At 38.6% G+C, this 21,228-nt stretch overlaps 1 non-coding gene across 1 annotated transcript; it reads left to right on the forward strand.

The window, feature by feature from the left end:
* Positions 1 to 16,880: 16,880 nt before the first annotated feature.
* Trnaa-cgc lies at positions 16,881 to 16,952 on the forward strand. Its single transcript has one exon. It is a non-coding gene; the product is annotated as a tRNA-Ala (tRNA).
* The last annotated feature ends 4,276 nt before the right edge of the window (positions 16,953 to 21,228 follow it).

Consider the following 21,228-nt stretch of genomic DNA (forward strand, 5'->3'; position numbering starts at 1 on the left):
GGGGACGTGCCTGCCCAGTTCACTCACTCAACCCACTCACTCTCACCTCACTCCCCCACTCTCTCTCTCTTGCTCTCTTTCTCCACTGTCTGTCTTCTATCTCTGTCTGAATCTTTCTTTCTCACGTTTCTTTCTCTGTTCTACTCTTTCTCAGTATGTATTTTATTAAGTCCCTCTCTTGTTCCCGTTTCTCTCTTTCCTATTCTCTTTTTCCCTTATTTACTTCTATTACTATTTTTCTTCTCTTTCTCTAATCATTTTTGTTTGCTTTTATTCCTCTTTCCGTCATATAATTATTCTCTCTTGTGCTTCTTTCTCCACATTCTCTTCGTCTTTCTCTTGCATCTCTCCTTTCTCTCTTTCATGCTCCCACAAACTCTTCTTGTTCATTCTCTCTTGCTCCTACCTCAGCTCTTTCTCTTTTATTTCAGTTCTGTTCTCTGTCCTCATTTTCCTTTCCTCTCTTGTTCGGTCATTGCTCTTCGCACTCTCTCTTCCAGTGATGCCCCAAGATTCTTTTTTCTTTGTGTCTTCAGTGATTATTTCTGTTGCCCATTCAAGCCCTGAGTCAAATTATCACTCTCTATTGAACATAAGAAAATAAGGAGTCTGCAATAGGCCGGTTGGCCTGTGCATGGCAGCTCCTGTCGAGAGTTACTACCACTCATCATCCATGAATCTATCTAGCCTCCTTTTGAAACTTTCCAGCGTTCCAGCACTTACTACAAAGTTACTAAGCTTGTTCCACTCGTCCACCACCCTATTTGTGAACCAGTTTCTTCCCATCTCCCTCCTATACCTAAACTTATCCAACTTGAATCCGTTGCTCCGAGTCCTATCCTGCTCGGATATTATAAGAACTTTATCTATATCCCCTTTATTGATTCCTTTCACCCACTTAAATACTTCTATCATATCTCCCGCACTCTTCGTCTTTCTAGGGAATGCAAGTTTTTTAACCTATCCTGATATGGAAGGTTTCTAAGTCCCGAATCATTTTTGTCATTCTTCGCTGCACCGACTCTAGTGAATTTATATCCATTCTATAATAGGGGCACCAGAACTGAACCGCATAATCGAGGTGCGGCCTAACTAGCGCAAGATATAGTTGCAATAAGACTTCTGCACTCTTGTTACTTACACTTCTAGATATAAAACCCAATACTCTGTTTGCCTTATTTCGAACATTAACGCATTGATGCGCGCACACACGGTCGTCAACTCTGCGTATCTCGTTGCCAACATCTTTAATCCTTATTTTTCCCCCTTCTACTGTCCTTCCCCAAGTTCCCTTCTGCGGTTTACAGTTCTTTCACGATTTTCTTTCTTCCTCTTATTTCTACAGTTTTCGATCTGGTAACTTATTTTGAATCTTATTTCGTATTTTGGTTGTTACAATCTTTCATATTTGATTTCGTCGTTGCAAATTGTTTAGTTTTTTTTTAATCTGTGTCTGTACTTTTTTCTGCTTGTATTTTTTTTGTAAGTTTTATCTATTGTTTTTCTATATTGTGTCTGCATATTTGTCTCTAAACCTATTTATCTTTCTTTCGCTAAATGTCTGTATTTTCACCCATGTGTCTGTAACCTTTCTGTATTTGTTTGCTAATCCAATGTCTGTATTCTTAACTATCCCTCTAAGGCTATTTTCCTTATTTAGTTATCCTCTTCTATTGTCTATTATTATCCATCTTTATACAGAGATCCTATTAACGAGCTGTGACCTAAGCTATATCGAAAAGCCTCTTGTTTATATCGTCTGGAGTGGAATCGAAAATAACAACCTGATATATAAATAGTCATAATACAATCTATATATGAATAACATCATTACGAAAGAAATATATTTAAATATAGTGTTATGACAAAAAACGAAGCCTTTAATGAAGTATAGGAATTTATATCTTATATGACCTAATTTCCATCAGGTAAAGAAATTACCAATAAACAATTACCCTATTTGGCATAACGTTAGTTGCATTTTAAAGTGTCATCGAACGATTAGTTGGACCATTGTTCTTATTAATCGTAAATGTATTAAAAATAGATAACAGTAAACTACATGAGTATTGATATAGAGAATAATAATGACTAAACGCACCGCCATGTGAACAAATGACAATAGAATTTGGACCGATTTAACTAATTCTCCAGAAATCTGAAGAAATTTCAGGTTAATTTCACCTCTCCTACCTCTCAACAGCTGCCATGGAGACCATCACGGTGGAAAAAATGTTTTACTAACTGTACCACATATTTCATCACGCACACCTGACATTTCCTTAGGTTATAATTTACATATTAGCAATTAATATAATGGCGTAGTGTTTTTTATAAGTGGAACAGAAGTTAATGAACTTTAATAAATATCCAGTGTTTATTTTTTAGCTACATCCATCCGGCAATTGTACTGTGAAGAGAGCTCATGTGGTTGGGGGGCTGGGGGGCTAACTGTGTATGTTGTGTATATACTGTTTGTGTTATATTGTGTTGCTTCACCTGCTAGTGTTATACTGCGTTGGTTCACCTGCTTGTGTTATACTGTTGGTTCACCTGCTTGTGTTGTACTGTGCTGGTTCAATTGCTAGTCTTGTGTTGGTTCACCTGCTAGTGTTATACTGTGCTGGTTCACCTGCTAGTGTTGTACTGTGTTGGTTCACCTGCTAGTGTTGTACTGTGTTGGTTCACCTGCTAGTGTTGTACTGTGCTGGTTCACCTGCTAGTGTTATACTGTGTTGGTTCACCTGCTAGTGTTGTACTGTGTTGGTTCACCTGCTAGTGTTATACTGTGTTGGTTCACCTGCTAGTGTTGTACTGTGTTGGTTCACTTGTGTCATGGCGTTGGTGCCTCTCTGTGGTCGATTCTATGTGATTGTGGTGGGTAGAGGGTCATCACTTGTCACCCATGCCATTTAATGTAAGGGGAGAGAGGCAAAGAACATTACGTATGTTCACCTTCTCCGCTAACTCGTACAGCCATCTGCTATTCAGTCTTGTTGACACACCTGATCACTATATTATTCCTCATTAGTTTAACAAATACGACGATTATTGCCTCCAGGTGTGTGCTAAAGAACTCCTGGTTACCCTGATGACACGCCACTGGTTATATTTTGTTAATTAAACCCTGATTCTTGACCCTGACTCCCACGGCGGAAAAAAAATATCGTTACCCTCTTATTTTGATATATAACAGGATAATATCTCTTAACACTAACTTTCGTACATAAATTAAAATATATGTTTCAGGTCTATTTTTTTCATTCTTATCTTGTCGTGTACTACAGTCCAATGTGTAAGCAGCTATTTTCAATGTTGAAACAAAAAAAAAGATGTATCTACAGTTCTAGAGAGGTAATTTGTGTGTAAACAAGAGAGCATCATTTTCAGATGGCTACAATTTAATCTATCGTTTGGTGGGTCGTCCCTATAGTAGAATGAAGTGCAAACCCCACATATTACGTTACGACAGCGAATTTTAAGAGTATTTTCCTTGAGGGCATATCACAAATTACCTTTATAATAGTTTTTCTTTGTTTTGAAAATCACGAGATAAGAGAGAAAATGTATTGTGTATGGCTTTACCTTTAAACTTTTAATTAAGATTAAAGTGGAGGATGAAAAACGAAGTGAAAACAGGACATGGATGCCTTACTTGTGTACATCAACGTAAAAGGTAACAACTTAAAACTAATTGAACATAGACGGTACGAAACATATTGACAAATGTCAGTAAAAATTATGACTATTCAAATATAATTTAGTTCACCATTCATTATTGCCTATCACTCCATGCGCGACACAGTACAGTATATAATGTATCATGATATTAACAGGTTTGTCAGTGAACCGAAGTGGACCTAAATTTCTCAATATCTTAAGCCGAGTTTTAGAGATTCTATTTATGAACCTTGATACCATAGTGATGTTCAGCTGTTGAGAGAGGTCAGCCACTCACACCTGCAGTTATATGAATCTAAACAAACGCGGACAGATCTCACTACAGCAGTACAACAGCCACGCATCTGAGTTCTACCAAAAGTAAAATTATCACGAGTCGAAAAGTATATGTATACTTCTCTGGCTCAAGTGTGTGTGTGTGTGTGTGTGTGTGTGTGTGTGTGTGTGTGTGTGTGTGTGTGTGTGTGTGTGTGTGTGTGTGTGTGTGTGTCAGCTAGGGACTGATCAACACTATATCTTCCATTAAACGTAAGAGTTATTAAGACAAGTGTTTCTTATAGAATACAAAAAATGGTTTTCATTCCTCTCAGGAAACGTCTTTTACTTTTTCACTCAACAAATATTTTGGGAGTTTGTTGCTCTTTGTTATACACAAACACATTCACACACAGGCCGAACAAACACAAACAAACAAACCCATGTTCACACATATACTGTACACACACACACACAGCAGAGTAGCGTGCACTCATGCAAATTAATACAGACAAGCACACAATATGCTTACACCCATTCACATATTGAATGCAAACATATATGCATAGGCAAGACATACTGTCCATACACAGAAAAATGCATACAGGATGCATAGATATCCACAAAATATCTAGACAGCATGTGTGTACACACATACACACACACACACGTATGGAAATACACAAAAAACACTGATGTATAAAACTCGCTCAGAAACCCCAATACGCGTATACAATACACACATACTGTACATACATATAAATAAATAAATATATAAGCATGTGAACATATTACAACTGCGTACTGTACCGTATATACGCACATATACGCATGCAACGAAAGCACATACACACACGCTTATATATATAAATACATATATATTCCCTGCCTGCATAAGGGTAATATTTTCTACCATTCTGTCATTTTCCATTAGCTATATTTTTAGCATTAACCACAGTCACACAAAAAGGGTCTTAGAGATAAATCCTGTAAATTAGAAGTAAAAAACTTTTCCTGGTCCTCAGCGGAAGGGCGAGAGCTCAGTATGAAACAGGTGGTTCTCTCTGTACTGCGACGCTGAAGAGCAAGTTGAGGTAGTTGCAGTCAGTTCATTTAATATCTTAACGTTACTTTCCCAAGAGCTAGAATCTCAGAGACATTCAGAACGATAAAACAATATTTTGGTCGACTTCACACTGTGTATCTGACTCGAATGGGATTCCTTCAAAATAATTGAATCGTTCTTTGTTGCCATTACAGGATACAACAAGAAGCACGCGTCTAATCTTACATCAACCTTCTGCTATCTTTCTTAACTAGTAAGACCATATAAAGGTGTTCAGGCGTGAATAATCAAACAAAATTAATTTATCTTAAAAAAAAATAAATTTAAAACTGTCTTCGTTTCCTGAACATTGCTGCACAAGTTTAAAATGGAGGCTCTAAACCATACAAACCTCGGTGACATATTGTGAACCACCTCAGTGAACTTTGAGCGGCACGTGTGAAGAATGTATCGGTAGCCCCAGTATTGGCACACCTCTGGCATGGGAGGCGGTAATGGGAATATGAAAACGTGCGCTCAACCCTTCAACGCCCATAACCAAACTGACTGCACAGGTTGTCAATGTAGGTGTAGGCGTATTCTATCCCTTTTCTTCAACATAACTGGTAAACAAAAATATTTCTCTGTACCTCCTGATTTCTTTTTGATACAGGTATTACGGCGCACGTAACATTCTGCTCGGTCCTTTTTGTTCCGTTTCCGTCCTTCTCCTTACCTTTAAGTGTTGAAGGAGCAACGGGGGGGTCACTCGAAAAATTTACTGAAGCTCCAACACATTGTCTCCACTTTTGCACGAACGAAACTCTTTACTTTCTCGTAGTGCGAAATGAAAAATTTTCAAGAAAAAAAAGTTGAGGATTCTCTCGGCACATGTAGGAAATTGAAAAGCGGAAAGTGGGAAGGCAGAGAAAATATAGTGTTAAAAAGAGAGAGAGAGAGAGAGAGGGGAAAGTTAAAAAACGAGGGAGAGAAATAAGAAATAACAATTAAATAACTTTGGTGGGATTTGTGTAGTGTAGATTGACTTTTAGGTGTACTTGTTTATTTGAGCTGAGGCTTAGAGGTCACCAAGACTCAACAGGTCACCGAGGCTCACAGGTCACCAAAGCTCACAGGTCAACAAGACTTACAGGTCACTTAGGTTCACAAGTCACCAAGGTTCATAGGTTACCAAGAATCAACAAGTTAACAAGGCTCACCGGCCACTTAAAGACACAGGTGTAGGGAATATACGGAAAACTTATATGGTAGATAGTGCAAAGGTAAACAGGAAAAATCGAGATATATATATATATATATATATATATATATCCTACCAGACATATGTTACCTTTTTCTCTTAGTAACATCCCCCTCCTACACTGAGCTGCAGCTCGGTGAACCAAACTTTGGGAGTGTTCGCTCTCCTAGTTGTTTGGAAGGCCTTTTTTTTTATTCTAGAGAATAAAAAAAAATAAAACTAAAATAATGCAAAATAAGAATAAAAATATTTCTTGTTTTTCTTCAACTACAATTCGCCATAGTCTGCGATACTTAAACGAAGTGGCTGAAAGCAAACAAAAGTTTTATTTAACCGTATTTCGTTGCGTTCAGATATTTTAACTAGAGATGCCTATAACGCAGTGTCTATTACTGTGGTTATTAGGTAGTATTTACTACAATAGCCTCTACTGAGTATTACATTTAGTAGAATATTGTCAGAAGTATTAAGTGTAGAATTACCACAATTACGTCTGGTTTCTGGTATTGAAACTTGACAGACTGAACTGCTTGTGGAGTAGAGTTCCACTCCTCTGAAGATTAGACACAGCTTATTTCACCTGATAATTAACCATCCTAACTCCACCTGGGGGGTTAAATTAGGGTAGGTTAGATTAGGTTAACGTTAGGTGGTTAATCTTCAGGATTTCTTGGAATTCTGACATCCAAGAAATAACTTGTTGCTTGTACACAGTTAACAAACGTAATAAAGGGTTTCTTGGAACTAGAACTAACTCGTTAAAATGGTTTAGTAGTTCATATCTTACATCTCAGAGCGAGACTTACAGTGTGAGTAACAAACAACAATATGTATAACCTTCAACTTCAAGTGTTATTAACTACAATTATGACTTTTTTTATCCCAGGATGTGAATCAGTATGATCAGAAGAGTCTTTGGTAAAATTCTGAAGAAAAAAAATAAAATGTGTCAAGAAGAGAAACGATAACCAAATTTTTAAGTTTGCTTTTATAGACTTAAATCCTGAAATAGTTTATTTTGTGTTGGACTTGAAAAGGAAATATAGAACAGATTGTTTAATTTTATCTTCTGAGGTCTAATATCTATTATTTAAGACTTACGGCATGTACTGTAGTTAATTAAGAAGTATATTCAAATGATTTTATGTAATTCAACAAAACTTATTATAACATATACAAAACTTTCTACCCAAGCTCCAAGCCGGTCAGTCATCTGGTCAACCTGGGGTGTTACATTAAAATAATAGCCTTTACTTCTGGTGTTATATTGATACAGTAATTACTATCGTATTATCTAATGTAAATTCGCAATTTGATCAGTTTGATATTGCTGGGTGTTGTATTAATGCAATACCATACGATATGTTGGAGTTGTAATAATGAAATAGCCTCTAGTCTGTTGGATATTGTATTAATAAAAAAACTCTAATGTCACTTTTGGTTTCATCTAATACAATAACTTAGGGATTATTGTTTAATAAATTGGATAGATTAGTTTCAGTCTATGGTGTTGCACTTAGTAAGGTATTCTTTGTCTTCCGGTGTTGTATTAATATATTAGTTTCTGGATTACTGGAATTGCAGTGTAATGTAATAGCGTCTGTTTTGTTGTGTCTTGCATTTAATACAATAAAACCTGGTCTATTATATCTAGCAGTGCACCATAAAACAGTATCTGGTCTGTTCAGATGGTGAGTTACAGCCTGCGATTCAATTTGGGATGTCACTCACCCGACTTAGCAAGTATACGGTACTCGCTGGCCACTCGGGTATGTGTGTGGACGTACCTGTGTTACCATATACAGCTGTCTTAGGAAACTTCCCCCGAGAATGTTTGTGGTTAACTGTACCTTGACTACTGGATCATGTTCATTACGTATTTCTGCCCGCACATGTGAGTATGTTAACACAAACTTTACCTTGTCCAAAGTAACGTTACTGTGAGGAAATATAAACTGTATACAATTATTTCGCCAAACGAGATAACGGAATAAGTGAGAGCGCTGCCTTAAAACTACAACACTTTGAAAGGGTTTATAGACAGACACACACATACATTGGCTCCCTAAACACCTGGGATGAGTTCGATAAATATCAGAATTGATGAAAATTTACGGTTTAGCGACCATTTTCATGTTATGCAATTCTCGTAAACAGAGCCAGTACCTGAAGGGCCGTATAGGTGTAAGAGTTTAACGTTTAGATTGGCAAGGGACATTCGGGGATATATCGCGTGCTCGAGATAATGAACGCGTCTCATTTACATTAAAGCCGGGAGGTATTTTTTGTCTAAGGCTAAAGGGTGTTGACGGTGAGAGACTCATTATCTACCATCTGCGGTCTTTTTAATGTCATTTAAATAAGAGATAGTTACCGGATAGGTCAGGAAGGATAGAATTAGAGCCTTCCCCAGTAGCGTAGACTGGCCGCTGTTACTGGAGGTCTGATACCTTTCTAAATCCCTTGATCGAGCACTTTATTTTTCATTTCAGTTTTTTAGTTTTATTTTAATCTCCGTCTTTACATAAGTTAGCGTCTGTGAGAGAAAGTTTATTTGCTCACCACCAGTACGACACATTACCAGCTGAACCTGTAGGCAAATGGGACACTCTCAACACCCCACATATCCTTGACCTGCTCCACTTAGTCCTCTTGTCTGCTCATTGATCCTCATACCCCTCTCCCTGCCCTAAACTCGTCTATTTTCCCTTATATAATTGTCTCCTCTTTCCTGCCCATCTTTCCCCCTTTTCTCTCGCTCCCTCTTCTAAAAAATGTTTTCTCACACGCTTTACTCTTCTCTCTCACACAATTTTTAACTCTCATACACACACACACGCCAATCTCTCTCTCTCTCTCTGCCCCTTACACACATCCTCCTCTCCCTCTCCCTCACACACCACACTCTCTCCACCTCTTTCCCTCACTTCCCTACACCCCCTCTCCTTCCCCTCCACACAACTTTCCTAAACAACTCCTCAAATAAGGGACCCTTATTAACGGTCAAGGGAGTAATAATATAGACTGTTCAAATGGGCTCTATTACCCTTAATTATTATCAGCCCTAATGAGTCCCAAGCTATTCTAACTTAAGATTTAAAGCTGGGGTCCAGTTCTGCTAAACACCAAGGTGTCTTAATTTATCTTATCGTAACCTAACCTTACATTACCTTACTTAACCTAACTTTATCTTACCATTTTGATTAGATCGAAGTCCTATTAAGCATCTAATCATTAGGATGGGAGGTCACTCTTAATGGGCCCAAGAGCCAATCAGTTGGACCGGGATATATTAGGGATGTCTTAGCATAGAGGCACGTTTATCCTACAACTGGTTTGGTAGTCAGGAGCCTCGTTGGTTGAGTCACAATATGGTCCTGAAGGGTACTGATGGATCGTTGTCTCTCGTGTAAAATATTAAAGTTGTCAGCGCTCAGACCATAAATTAATTAGAGGAGAGAGAAGACGTGGATAAACTATGGCCATTACTTAACATTGACTAAAAAGTTAGGTTTTTTTGTAATTCTCCTCGAATCTGAAAACTGTGACACCCCCCCACACCTAATCCTACTGAAAATAAAATATTTTCATCAATAATCTCGACAATATTGACGTGTGTGCATGAAAGAAAACTTGAAATTTACTCCTTAACAATGACCTACACACACAATCACAGATATGGATAAACAGGTAAGGACAAACAAACTCTTCATTATCCTATATTACAAAACGATTGTCTAATATATTTTCACTCACTATTCATTCTATCATAATTTGCCGCAAAATAAAGCTAACACACAAAGACTGAACTGTACCGTAAGTAATGTTCCTCCTCTTGAAGTAAACTCTCTACCCACACTCCTTCCCCCAACACACCATGATATATAGCCTTCGTTTTTATATATATAGAGTGAACGACTGGACACTTTGCATAGTTTTGTCAACACTGTTCATGATGCAGAGCTGACCCCCACCAATTAAGGACCTAACTTGCCTCTACACTGTTTGACTTGACAGATCAAACGAACAGGAAAGGGAGGAAGGAGGAGGGGAGCGTGGAGGGAAGGAAGGGACATAGAGGAGAAGAGGAGGAAGAGTAAATTGAGAAGGGAGACTGGAGGAAGAGGAGTGAAGGGGGGTTAGGGAGAAGTGATGGAGGGGGGAGACGGATGGAGGGAGGGGGAGAAGAAAGGAAGATGGGAGAGGGAAGGGAGAAGGACAGGTTGAGGTAGGAGGGGGTTCTATACTTGACACTGCCGTTCCTTGCCTCCACTACCCTGATCAATACCACCTGCCGTAACTGCTGAAACTTATATACATCACCTCTCTGAATTCACGGTATAATGTACAATTGGCAGCAGCATACCTCATACCCCGGTGTGTGAGCCAACGTTAATAATGGAATGAAAAATTAATACTGTGTGTGTGTGTGTGTGTGTGTGTGTGTGAACAGGAACGAGAAGGTCAGTTAGTCAGGGAAATGTCCAGCAGTGTTGTCGGTCGTGTGTGATTGTGACGGCGTTAACAGTACCCCTTCCTAATATCTCCAAACCCGCTTCATCCATCCACACACACACACACACACACACACACACACACACACACACACACACACACACACACACACACACACACACACACATACACACGCTCGCACGCACACAAATTAGGAGACGATAAACTGTGGATTCATTATACAGGTAGAGTACGGTGGCCTGAGAGCCGCCAGGTGTTGGGTCGTTCATTGTGTTTACTTGTGGTGAAAGTTTTCTCAAGAGCTACAAATAACAGTAATTCCATTTTTCATATTACACCTCTAATACGAACGAGCAAATTGCGTGCGTGGAGCTCTCGTCATAGGCACTTAATTACAAGGTCACATACTGGTATTTACAACTGCCGTATATCTTGTTTTATGACACACACTGTTGACAGCTAATGTAAATGAGTTTCTTTCCAAACTTCCCTTCTTTGAGTACTTCCATTGGAAACCTGTTGTCCAAAGATTAATTACTAGACGAAAAATGATAAATTAAAAGCATTTTGCGTCAAACATTTACCATCCCAACCTATCGTTACACCAGCGACCGGTATTGACACAGCAGACAGGTCCCTATTTCACTCTCCCCGGAGCTTGTGTTGATGGTGTAGCTGGGTCGTTGTTGAGTATTTGCTCTGTCAGTTTATATTGATCCTTCAGTGTACGACTAACGTGTGTAGGCCAATTGATAGTTTGCAGAGAATTTTAGCAGACGCCGTGTAAGGTTTTGTATCTCTCTCTCTCTCTCTCTCTCTCTCTCTCTCATTCTATTCTTTTGTTCGAAGATATTCAGCCAAAGACCCAAACCATTATGAATACATAATCATTCCATGTTAACGGGAAATACTGTTTGATACTTAACAGCAGAGGATCACAACATAAGATAAATTAACCCTGGTTGGTCAGTCCACAGGTGAAGAGGTTCTCTCCAGGTGACTGACGGTCCGCTGCGCTCAACGCTTGAACCTCTGCTACAAGTTTAATGCAGCGTTAATTTCCGCTGTGATAGCCTGCACTACATCTACTGTAGTCCAGATTCTCAGGGGTATTTTTGGTGATTTTTTTCCCTGACTAGAGTTGAAAGAAGGAATTTCACTGGGTCACATAAACAGATGGAGTACAAAATGGCGTAGATATTGTACTTAGACTACACTGGTGAATCTTCGACATTTCGGATCTTGTCCCGTAGAATCATATTAGTATTCATATAACTGAACCACAAGTAAGAGAAGTCTTACAGTTGTTGTATATCATCAGGTACACAGAAGAATCAGTGACCCTGGTATCTAGAAGTCACATTTATTTATTATAAAACATGAACTAATATAACACTAAACATTAAGTATACAGCTGATGTCTTTATTACGTCGTGCATGACACTGCCGTCGGTCGTCACAGTTAACTTCTCCACACTAGATTTTACTGCAGCGATATTTTTGTCGAACTTTGATTTTTTACTCTAATTTATTTGTTGACAATATTGCACTTTGTCGACCAAGTTGGTCGTTTACTGAACCGAAATTGTTTTCGTCTATAACTATGACATATTTTGCGTCGTGAGATATATATATATATATATATATATATATATATATATATATATATATATATATATATATATATATATATATATATATATATATATATATATATATATATATATATATATATATATATATATAAATGTGTGTGTGTGTGTGTAATACTAACCCTGAGGGCAGTGTTTTTAAATTTGTTTACGGATCCGCTGAGCCCTTAAAAAATATTTTTAGAAAAAAAAAGAGTTATGTTTTTTGTTTTTTGTGTTTTTGCCTCCAACTAAAATTTCATCTTTTAAAATAGTAAAAATATATAATCTGGAAATACGGTTCAAATCTACTGTATGCTCATGTTTTTATAATTCACGTATAAATATACAGAAACTGTTATTGAGCATTCCAAAGAAAGCCTTATATTATATTATTCTACAGGAATGCATAGAAACCCGTACGGCATCGACTTGTGTTTGTTTTGGTTAAGAATATGTTGTCCGTTTAGGTTTCTTCACATTATTTGCACCAAGTGATATACCTTTAAGAAGAGTAAAATATGACGAAAGAGTTAAAACATCAACAAACATAAAAATATATTATCTTTTGGAATATAATGAAAAGAGCAGGAGAAAACTCGATTATTATTGGCTCTTGCTTATAAAATACTCCCACTCCTGAGGCAACTTAACAACTTAAACTGCGGAACGTATGAGCTTGTATAAGGATATATAAAGCTGGGTTACATATTCGTCAGTGCTGCCAGTCAGAATTACTCAAGCTTCACAGGACATCAAAACTGTTTTATGTAACTGGATATGGAGGTTTATAAAATGGCTCCATTATTATTTTTATGAATTTATTCAGCTGTGATATTTAGGTTTCGTGATTAAGCATTCGGGAAGCGTTTGAGGATCAGACTTTAAAAGAAAAAGTCATATACGAAAGAGTTCACGACTCCTTTACTGTTTGGCTATGAACAAATCCGAAACAATGAAGACCTCTCAGTATTGTTTCTCTTGCCGCATTGTACCCACCTGTTTTTAACCCCTGCTTCTCTATTGTAAGTCGCAAGAGGGAAGTCTATACACAGTTACTTCCTTACACCACACCCTTTATCCGTATTCAAACTCCCAAAAATGAGAAAATCGCCTTAACGTGCTCAATTGTCCTTCGTGGGGTTTTCTTCTCTTTATTCTATTTTGGTTCTTAACAAGCTCCCGCCTTTCGCATGCATTCCTTTGAGCTCTCGAAATAAGGCTAAAAGTTTCTAATCGCATATACACACATTCATGCTTCCTAGTTTGTTTACAGAGAGTGCGTGTTTATTTGTACTGAAAGTGGAGTAAAAATTCTATGATAAAAACTTGTTATGTAGAATCATCAACAGTGGTGATTTTGTTTACGGTTTGCTACAGACAATTTGATTTTTCTGATTAATTTCCCATATAACGAGAGGAACCCTTGATCGTATTACCCAAGAAACTATATACCTGAAATTAAAAAAATATCAGTAAACACAGAAATTGTGGTTTGGATTATTAATAAAAAATACAAATTCTCGTGTTAAAAAAGTATTCTTGGCTGTCAGATGAGCTGGTCTAATTTCTAGGCATTCTCTTAGGTGGATCACAGCCTGAGGGTAAGGGATGTAGGGAAGACTGGGATGGACGTTAACACATTGCCAGAGCTTTTTATATTCATGTAAATATTCTCGGTAATTGCTTTTGATAAAATTCACTTTAATCAAACTTATTAATTACGCATTTCCTTAAAGTTTTCAACACTGGTCTTCACTCTTGAATGTTAAAATAAAATGTATAAAAAAGGTTAGCGCGTAGATTTATGATTCCTAGAACATATATTCACTAAAAAACAACAAAGGAATATATAATTATATAGTTTGAGAATAATTTGGTCTTCCTTTTAATTTTTTTTTTCATTTCCTCCAAATTTCACTGAAGGTGCTGCCAATAATGTAAACTAATGTGATTCTATAATGAAATAAAAACTATAAATCTTTGAAATTAGTCAAGCCATTATTTTTTCTTGTATTTATTAAGGACTTCCAATACCATTTTGAATATTGACTTTTTTTCCTCCTAAACGTTAGAAGTGTACTCCTCAAACAGCCCTCCCACTTAGTTCGCCTGTACAGCTGGGGATATGTCACAATGCTACAGCCACCCACCCATTCGAACCCTACAAATGGGATACCAATGAGCTTGAAGCAGCTGGTAGAATTCCATTGTTCTGGTAACACTGTGTAAGGGGGAAGGTGGTGAGAGTGGCCGGCTTCGGGTTGGTGGTAGAGTCACAGTTTTGTCCAGTAGGAAGTTGCCAAGTATTATTTCTGCATAATAAGGCCCACAATTCTTAGGTTAGGTTAGGTTAGGTTAATCTTCAGATCATTTGATGTATACATATTATAGTATTGTTCATATTTGATATTTAAGAAGGGTTAAGTGTAGAGTGTGTACCACCCCTCACCTTCCCACACACTCTACAGCAGGTAAAGAGTGTGTACCTCCCCTCACCTTCCTACACACTCTACAGCAGGTAAAGAGTGTGTACCTCCCCTCACCTTCCCACACACTCTACAGCAGGTAAAGAGTGTGTACCTCCCCTCACCTTCCCACACACTCTACAGCAGGTAAAGAGTGTGTACCTTCCCTCACCTTCCCACACACTCTACAGCAGGTAAAGAGTGTGTACCTCCCCTCACCTTCCCACACACTCTACAGCAGGTAAAGTGTGTGTACCTTCCCACACACTCTACAGCAGGTAAAGAGTGTGCACCTCCCCTCACCTTCCCACACACTCTACAGCAGGTAAAGTGTGTGTGTACCTCCCCTCACCTTCCCACACACTCTACAGCAGGTAAAGTGTGTGTACCTTCCCTCACCTTCCCACACACTCTACAGATTATTTGAATTATTCCATCTACAATTTATTGCAGGATAATTAAGTATGTATGTGGTCCAATTTACTCCTCGCTTACATTAATACCATCATTAACCTATGGTGGCAATAACATCCAAAAATAGGTAACTAGTGTATCTTAAGCTCTGGGTGAGTAATGTTATCACGGGTAAATAGCTAAACGGGTGATCCAGAGGAACGTAGCAAAAAAACATGGCTTAATGTCGAGGGATTTTTGAAGCAATGAGTCACTTGTGTGTGAAGCGTAAATATACCAAGCAAACCTGACTGTATTGTCTTATAAAAGAGAACTAAAAGAAATTGTGTTATATCCAAATACATCATTATCACCATCATCGTCATTATTACTATTATTAACTTAGTATTATTAGTATTAACATTATCATTATTCGCGTCGCTCATCTTGCTATCATAGTCGTTAATATCGTTCTTAACAATATTTTATTATTATTATTATCATTATCATTACAATTATTAATATCCACGCTAACCTGATGGTTACGTCTGCTGTTGGGCGGAATGCAACTGGAAATCGATTACTCAGAGTGCATGAGTTCTGCTACAGTCAAACTGAAGCTGTTAAAGAACATAATTATGTAACTTGTTGCCACATGCACGCACGCACGCACGCACGCACGCACACAGGTGCGCATCACACATACGCACTCACGCAGGTGCGCATCTCACACACATAAACACACACACATGTGGAAGAACCTGGAAGAGACCAGCCCCAATGACATCGACGACGCGGTCGAGCAATGGCACACTTATGTGAAGACAGATGGACAACAACATTCCGACCACCACCCACAGGACCATTCCCCACCCTCACACTAGTCACCAGCTCAGTTTCCACTACGATCATGTTAGACTATTTTATATTGTTAAAAGTGCATTGTGTGAATGTGGTTCAGCACGTGTGTTCGTATGTGCGTTAGTTTATCCACAGTTCCCAGTCAGTAATATATCAGCGATGATTTGTGTGTCCTATCTTTACGCGGTCTTTGATCAGGCCACTATGCAAATCAAATTCCAAAGCCTGTGCAGAGTATCACGTGACATCGAGACTTCTGCTGATTGGCCCAGAAAGAAGTAAACAATGTATCCCCGCGCACTTGTAAGTGAAATCGAAAAGTTAAATTAACTGGAATACTATAAAATTGCGAGGGAAACGCTAAAGAATAAATTATTCTGAATATTTTTTGTTATTCAATTTCACAATTTGAAAATGAATACAGAGTTCCGAGTCTTTATGCGTGAGAGACGTTAAGGTATGGAATGACAGTCATGTTGTATTGTTTTATTGGGGACCACATTCACCCAATGGACTTTTAACAATATAAAATAGTCTAACAATCATATCAAAAGAATGGTTGTCTCCAGCCTCATCTGTTCTGCCTCAATCTTTAATATTCGCCATGGCCTCTTCTCTTGTGATAAAATTACATGCATCAATATTCAAGATTGCTGGAGTCCCGTCCTGGAGGGGAGCTCACTATATAATAAATGAATTATGACGTCACGACATCTCCGCGATATCATCAGGTCACTCGTGGTTGGTAACATCATACCACATCATTATCACCAGGTGAAGTATACAGAATGTATGAAGGAACAAACGTGGGGGGTGTAACTCAGAGGTAGAGTGCTCGCTTCGCATGCGAGAAGTCCCGGGTTCAAACCCCGGCACCTCCAGAATTATATTTTAACGTTGTCTATTTTAGGAATAATTCCTTGTTAATAGTACTCTGTGAACCACCTAAATTAGAATTATAACAAAAAGAAAGTATCAATTCACAGGTCGTTTATGTAAAGAAGCAGAAGGAAGAATTGAGAAAACAGAGGCAATATATATTTCTAACGATACTTACTGGTATCATTCGTGTCTATATCACAGAAAACTATCACCAACGTAGTCTATGTTCCATCCTCCGAATTCGCTGGGAAGACAAGAGAAGAAATGCCAGTATTCTCGCTGACACCAACTGTAGGATCATCGAGGCTACCATTATCCATGAACAACTACGCTGGACTGGCCATGTTACGCGCATGGACGACAGTAGACTGTTAAAGCAGCTACTTTACAGTTACCTTACGAATACTGTAGTAAACGTAACGCTGGCAGGCGACTGGAAATGTATAAGGATAGTCTTAAAACAAACCTGAAAATTTGCCAAATCAGCCCTCTCACCTGGGAGACGATCACTCCACACCGTAACGCTTGGAGGAGCACCACACAAGAAGGTGTCGATACTTTCACATTAACCCGACTGCATACCGAGGCAGATAAGCACCAACGCCGGAAAGAAGCTGTCGCTGTCCCTCCCGCACTAGATGTAGCCCTCCACATGTGCAACATCTGTGGATGGCCCTGCCGGTCCCGTATCGGCCTCTTTAGTCACCTCAGAACTCACCAACGAAGGTGACATCCTTAATAACTCATATCATTGTATCATAGCTGGATGAGCGTCATACTCGATTCCGAGTGACAGCAACGTAGTAGTAATAGTAGTAGTTGTAATAGCAGTAGTATGTGTGTGTGTGTGTATTATTGTTTATATACATCCACATATGTATACCCCCCTGTACATATGCACCCACACACACACACACAAATACATACATTCCATAAACATTTCCATACACATACATATTGTACATACACACACACACACACACAGTGAAACATGGTTCTCCATCAACAAGCCAGTTGCGTTTAGTCCACAGAAGTGTTTAAGGTTTTCATTGTTCTACCATCATACAAGTGGCGGTGATATTTGTGTATGAGTGAGTGATTTAATGTTATATTGTTATGTGTTAATGTTAAGGAAGGCTGACAACCTTCTGGGTACAACTTGAAATTTCCATATATAAAAAAAATGGCTTGTGTGTGTTTTGGCTACTACTCTGGGCTTTATAACATGGAGAGCTGAGTAGTTACTTCACCACAACAACTATTGCTGTACACTGCTACGACTCCAAAACCATCATCCTTGTTGACTTTAATGACTCCAATTTCGGTCAACTGTGTAGCAGTCCAGAGCTAACATGCCTCGTTAATGAACCAACACACGACGATGCCCACACTGGATCTCATCGTCACGGACACACATCACATATGTTGTGTTTACTTTACTGCTCATCACAACACCACATCCACCATATTCCACCAAACCTGATCTCTTAAGTGCGGTGCATTCGGCCAGTGGATAGTAAACGAACACTCGGACGATATCTGTTAGGCGGACGATGTCAACAAAACCCTTCAAACAAAAAAAGCCTCTCTGGTGGTCACTATTGTGATAGTTTGACAACACAAAAGTTCAAAAGAAGGCCAGATGATAACTCCATAAGTTATTGGTCGTACCAAGATGCTGCTGAAGCAAAGACAGAGAGAGAAGAACTTACATGAGAGGCAACACAGCAGGTGGCGAGACCTACACGCCGAGGTGAAAAAGTTTACTGCACAATAAACAGTAACTCAACCTGGACACGTAAAGTTTATGTATTAAACAATGTACACGTATTTTTTATAACATCTTTGGTAAGAAAAAACTTGAGCGTTCTTCCTCAATTTTAAAAATAACCATGATATAATGCAAGGTTATCTTACCCATTTAGGATGGAGACAAAAATACTTTATGCATATAATTATGTAAACGTATGCTTGTATTTCTTCGTTAGCTGTTAACATCTTTAAAATGTCACTAAACAGTAATTACATTTAACGAAAAATAAAATACTACTTGTCAAAACAAGTTCAAACTCATAAAAAAATAACGAAATTAAGCTTCATCTCTCATACATAAAAACATGCAATTATAACAGACATGACATACTTTAATGAGGGTATAACAGTTGGTTATACCTATTGGTTAAACAGGAGTGTGTCGGAGAGGTGATGTGCAGGATGGATATGTGACGGAGCGGTGATGTGAGGATGGATGTGTGACGGAGAGGTGATGTGATGGATGGATGTGTGACGAAGCGGTGATGTGCCGTGTGTATGTGTGACGGAGAGGAGATGTGCCGGACGGATGTGTGACGGAGCGGTGATGTGACGGATGGATGTGTGACGGAGCGGTGATGTAACATGGCTTTACAAGTGGGCGTTCATGTCTGACGAATCTGTTAACATTATTTTCAACTGTTTTCGAATCACTGGTTGACGGACACAATTATAATGTGGTATACCTCGACTTTAGCAAAGTCTTCGACAGTCCCCCACGAAAGACAAATACGAAAAGTGGAGGCTCGTGGAATTGGAGGAGATATTCTAAAATGGATGTGGGCGTGGTTACAGGACAGGAAACAGCGAGTGGGCATTAACGGCACTAAATCCGACTGGGGTAACGTCACTAGTGGAGTACTAGTGGCTCAGTTCTTGGACCATTATTATTTATTATATACATAAACGACATAGATATAGGCGTAGACAGCAACATAAGTAAATTTGCTGACAAAACTAAAATAGGGCGTATAATTATATCTGACGAGGACACCGCAAAACTACAGGAAGCTCTAAGCAAAGTGTTTGCATGGTCTTAAAAATGAAGATGAAATTTAATGTGGACAAATGTAAAGTACTTAATAAAGGAGATGTTAACAAAGAAACCAGATATCAGATGAACAACATTGTTATAGAGAAATCCGACTGTGAGAAAGATTTATGAGTAATGATACGTAGGAATCTTAAACCACGACAACAATGCGTATTTGCTCGAAACAAGGCTAACAAAGTACTTGGGTTCAAACAAAGGAGTGTTAGTTACAAGACTAGCTATGTATATATGTAAGTATGCGCTTGTGAGACCTCACTTGAATTACGCAGTTCATTTGTGGTCTCCGTACTGCCGAATGGTTATAGAATCCCTAGAAAGCACTCAGGAGGGTGACAAGATTAATCCCGGGCATTAAGAACCTTTAGTAGAGAGACAGATTAAAGCATCTTAATTTGCACTCCCTCGAGAAACGTAGAGTGAGGGGCGATATGATCGAAATGTACAAATGGAAGTCAGGGCTAAACAAAGGTAATATAACAAAGGTTCTCAAACTATCCAACCAGGAGCGAACTCGTAACAATGGTTTTGAATTAGACAAAATTAGATTTAGGCGCGATATAGGTAAACATTGGTTTGGAAATAGAGTTGTGGACGAGTCGAATAAGTTACCGAACTTCATCTTTAAATCGAACACGCTGGGTAGCTTAAAATAGAGGTTGGATGGATATATGAGCGATAGGGGTTGGGTGTAAAGGGGACTGCCCAGTATGGATCAATAGTCCCGCTGCAGTTTCGTCTATTCTTATGGTTGTGTGACGGAGAAGTGTAGATACTTTTGTTTTCATGGTCATGTCTACGTTTGCCTACAGGCCCTACAGTGTATAACAAGTGTAGCCAAAGACAAAATTATATCGAGAATTAAAATATCTACTTTTTAACATAAATTTTAAGATATCCTCAGAGACTACAGAACATACAACCCTAAATATACACCAGTGTACTTAAAGACACAGAACGAAGTGTATACATACTTATGCAGTCATTCATAACAAATCCCAGGGATATAAACATACATGCCTAACCGTGGTCATATAAATACACATTCACACACAAACACACGTATATACCAACTGCGCCACTAACGACTGACCTTACATAACTACTTAACTCGACCGATAATTCCCTCGTGTACAGAGGTGCGATTAAATGTCACTTTGATCTAGAGTGATGTAGCATGTAAGTCAAGTAAAACCTTCCTGCTGCAACCTGGAGCAGTATCCAGTTTAAGTTCCTAAAACTTTGTGATGAAGCCAAGTTCAATAATTTTTTTAAGCATTTGTGATACATTAGCGGAGAGAACATAGCGGCGTATTAGTGTAGTGCTGAGGTAGTACAGGTGACGAGGCTCAGGATGATGCACGAGGTTGTTCTGACACATCACAGTAATATTAGTTGAGTAATTCGGATTA

The sequence above is a fragment of the Homarus americanus genome, unplaced genomic scaffold, assembly GCF_018991925.1.
Source record: "Homarus americanus isolate GMGI-L3 unplaced genomic scaffold, GMGI_Hamer_2.0 scaffold51826, whole genome shotgun sequence".
In the NCBI taxonomy this organism is placed as follows: Eukaryota; Metazoa; Arthropoda; class Malacostraca; order Decapoda; family Nephropidae; genus Homarus; species Homarus americanus.